The sequence below is a fragment of the Fringilla coelebs genome (assembly GCF_963513975.1).
Source record: "Fringilla coelebs genome assembly, chromosome: 1".
Taxonomy (NCBI): Eukaryota; Metazoa; Chordata; class Aves; order Passeriformes; family Fringillidae; genus Fringilla; species Fringilla coelebs.
Genome location: NC_140028.1, coordinates 148,128,559 through 148,133,186, shown reverse-complemented (window position 1 = coordinate 148,133,186; position 4,628 = coordinate 148,128,559).

The following is a 4,628-nucleotide window of genomic DNA, read 5'->3' as shown; positions in this document are numbered from 1 at the left end:
CGGAAGTGCCGGCCCCTCACCCGGCCCGCGCGAGGCTTTTATAGGCAAGCGGCAGGAGTGGGCGTGGTCACGGGGGCGCGGCCAATGGGGGCGTGTCCGTCGTTCCCGCCCTCACGCCGTGCCCGCCATGTTGCCGCCTCATGAGGCGCCGCCTCAGCCCGGCCCCAGGGCGGGTCAGGTTTGTCTCCTTGCCCGTCCTGCTGCTCTGGCTTCGTCCCTGTTCGCCTCCTGGTGCTGCTGAGGTGTGTTCGTTCTCCTTTGCTTCGTCTCGAGTGGTGGCGGAAGGCCTTTGTTGAAATAAGAAGGGCCCACTTGAATAAACTAAATCAGCAGTTTCAGCTGTTGGTAATTGTGAAAAACGCCAATTACTTGTTTTTTAAAATTTTAAAAGTTTAATAGTAATAAAATGCTTATAAAAACAGCAATATAATTAGAGTAACAATAATTTGGACAATTTGGATTAGGACAATATGAGACAACAGAAACAAAGAGTTAGGGACAGTCCAGGTACCTTTTTCTGGGCAGCATAAGCCTGAAAAAGGACTCACGTTAACAGAGGATCAACCCTTAAAAACAATAACCTGTTCCATATTCATACACCTCATGCATGATGCATAAATTCTATTCCAACACAGGATTCTGTGTGGTCAGTGTCAACTTCCTCTTAATCCTAACCAACATCTTCAGAGCTGAGTAAGGCAGGAAGAAGTTCATTTCTTCTGATAATGGAACAATAAATTCTCTTTCTCTGAAAGATTTGGGTGTCCTGTGGCCGCTATCTCAGTGTGAGTCCTTTCTTTAGAAAAAAAGTATCCTACATAGCATAGTTTATATTTTAACATTTTGTTACAACCTAAAACTATATCTAACACACTACTTAAGAGAATTAATACAGCATCACTTTCTAACACAACACATATAATATTCATTTTAATATTTGCAAAAAGCCAATCATAAAATATGCATTTTTCACAGTAATAATCAGACAGTCGTTTAGCAGTAGTTTTGTACTTCATTAATAATAGCCAGAGGTTTTTCTGTGTGGGATATTCTTGTCGATTAAGAAGTAGGGACGTTGGTTAGAGCACAGCACTGATAACTCACCATGGGTTTGATCCCCCTATGGGTCACTCTCTTAAAAGATCATCCAAAATATTCATCAGAAGATTTTGTATCTCCTTCTGTATCTTCTGGGTGAGGAGCTGTATGAAGTTGTGTGCAAGACTATTCTCAGCACACCATTTCTTAAACTGGTTACTTCTTTGTGGTAGATCAGTAAAGGTGCTAATAGTTCATCACTGAAAAAAGAGTGCTGTGAGAGAAGAAATGTAAGGGTTTAGGGATGAAATTATGCATTCAAGTATTCCTAGTCTTCAATGCTGGCTGCAAGGTTAAGTAGAAGATAAGGATATTTATCACTTCTGCTGATTTAAACTTTGCTTGTTTTGATACAGATCACTTTTTCTAGCAGTGCTGAATGCGGTGTGTGGTTTGTGAAATGAGATCTGCCTTGGCCAAAGCCCTTCCTTCACTGCAGTGTTTCACAGAATCATGGATTTGGATTGGAAAAGACCTTAAAGCTCACCCAGTGCCATCCCCTGCCATCCCAGGTTGCTCCAAGCCCCATCCAGCCTGACCTTGGACAATTCCAGGGATCCAGGTGCAGCCACAGCTTCTCTGGGTACCTGGTGCCAGGGCATCACCATCCTCACAGTGAAGAATTCATTCCTAATCACTGAACTAGAATCCAGTATTTACTGGTTAGATTAAGCAAATTTAAGACAAAGTTAATGTTGCAGTAGTAATTTCTCTCCTTTAATCCAGCAGCAAGATTTGCAGTTGCAGACACAACTTCCAGAGAACCACTGCAAACACTGGGCTCATTGTACATTGTTATGTGAATGTAGTTTTGTGGCTTTTACAGCAGATTTTGGACACGATGGAGTCTAAAACTGTGGGTTGTTGTACTCGAATGCCTTGCTCATGTGGACATGGAATATGATATCTCAGGAGATTTTAGTCACACAAAGCAGTTAAATCATATTTTAGATCACCAAGTTTCACATCCCATAAAGCACAGCCTAAATACAGTATTTTCAAACAGTTGCATCTGAGTCATGCCATAAATTATATATAGCCTACAACACTTTTGGTTTCAAGCTATGTAAAATGTACCATGTCCTTTGGGTATTTTTTCTGTGATTATCTGATCTTAAAATGCATGTCTTTATATCTTGAATTTGTGTAGCTCTTATCCCAAGTAGAGAACCTATTACAGCTTTTCCTGGAGGATTAGAGAAGCCTTTTTTTATGCAAAACATTTTCTACTTGTAGTTGTATAATTGTATAATCTTTTTAAAATGGGTTTGGGAGTGATGTCCTAAAACCAATTAGTTCATTTATCCCAAAACAGCATCAACTCCACTGATGTAATTCCTGGAGATATCTGTTTAGTCCCTAGTTGCAACAGATGGTGATTCCAATACCTTCATCTGCAATATCTTCTATTCCTTCACTGATCTCACTGCCAAAAAAGGGTTTTCTTGTGCTTCATCTGAATTTCCTGGGCTGCAGTCTCAGCCTGTTACTGTTTGGTTCACTCCTCATGGACATCAAGATGAGTTTGTTCCACATTTCTTCTTAACTATTTTTCACGCTGCTGTGTTTCCTTCCATCTTCTCTCCACTGGACAAAATCATACTTCTCAGGCTCCAAATCACTCTTACAGTGTATTTCTAAAATCTTTTAACATTTTAATTCTATGACTGTCAAGCTTTATGAGAGAGAATGCAGCAGCACACAGACGAAGCTGGGAAATCCCACAGCATTCTAGAAGTCACTGTAATTAAGGAAATAGAATCTCTATACTCTTACTTACATTACTTGCTCTTCATTACAATGGTTATTCACTCAATGCTGACATTCTGGGCATTTCCATTCTTCCTTCTCTCCCTATCTCAACATCCTGGCTTCACTCCTGAGACCTGTTTGGCTCTCCACCATTTCCTTCTTGAGTCAGCAGCAGTTTTCTCACTGCGGTGTTCTCAGAAATTCACAATCTAGCTTAAGATCAGATTTTCCTGGAAATTGAAAAATAATCCCTAGACTCATATAAACATCATATTCTTTCTCTTCCAAAACCTAAAGCAAACAATTAATATTATAGACCAGCTCATCTTACCACTTTCCTACTAGGAAATGACACAAACATGCTGAAAGACTGGAAGGTTTCCTGCATTACAAAGAAATCATTACCTACCATGTTTTTTATGTAATATTGCCTTTAGTTCAGGTTTGGTAAACATACACACAGAAACCAGAAAATTATCACGATTATGATACTCATATTTTTAGCTGCTCTCAGTAAATGTGATCTTTGTAGGAGCAGGCAATCTCCAGAGATCTCTTCTGACCACAATGGTTCTGTGATACAAAAGCATCACTGTACATTTTTTCACCTTAAATTTAATGGCCTGACAAGTTGAACAAACACTGCATTATATACACTAATAGCAGCCACAATATACTTCAAATTCCTTGATGCAAAAAAAAAAAAAAAAAAAAAAAAGAGGAAACTCCATTTAAAAATTGCATAGAAATGTAAAAAGCAAACTTCTGTGTCTATAAACAAAGTCAATTTCAAATCAAATGTACAAAAGGTGTTGACTGCTCTTAAAGACACAGTATTATCTTTATTAAATGAATAATCCATTGATGATTATGGATAATGAAGTTATGGTTGGGGTTTATGAATGAAATTAATACTTCATTTTATCAAAGAATAACACAAAACTGACATCAGAATTTCACTACCTCCAAGACATGACAAGAAATCACTTAAGTGTATGCATGAAAATGACTGTTATGAGAAGTAATCTGCTTCTTAATGGACTAATGTATAGTAAAATGTAGTCAGGCACTTTGCTCAGTGGTTACTTACAGGGAAAACTTCACTTTGCCTCTTCTTTTGCATCCCAGAATCCAATAAATGTCCATGTTTTGTGCATGACAGCATCTGAAACACTTCAGCAATTACCATTAGCCTGAAGCCAGAACATGTTTAAACTGAAAGAAGCAAGCCTTCATTTTATATTAAAAAAATAAAAAACAATAAACACATTTCAAATTTGTCTTAGGAGTTACCTTAAATCATAATCTTCCCACTGTTGTAACAAAAATGCTTCCCAGTGTGAGTAGCAATCAGGTTCATGACACCTGAATGTACATAAGTCTGTGGGTCCTTATGGGATACATCCCAAAGCCTGAGGGATTTGTCTAATGTAGTTGCCAAGCCTCTCTCTAAGTATTTGAAAAGTCCTGGCAGCCAGGTGAAGTCCCAGGTAATTGGGGAAAGGGAAACATTTCTGCCCATCTTTAAAGAGGGTGGAAAGGAGGCTGCTGGGACTCCCACCCTGTCAGCCTTCCCTCTGTGCCTGGGTAGATCGCAGAACAGATCCTCCTGGAAGCTGCAGTGAGGCACACAGAGGACAGCGAGGTGACTCAGGACAGCCAGCATGGCTTCACCAGGGGTAAGTCCTGCCTGACCACCCCAGTGGCTTTCTGTGATGGAGTGACCACATTAGTGGACAAGGGAAGGGCTCTGGATGGCATTTCTGTAAAGCCCTTGA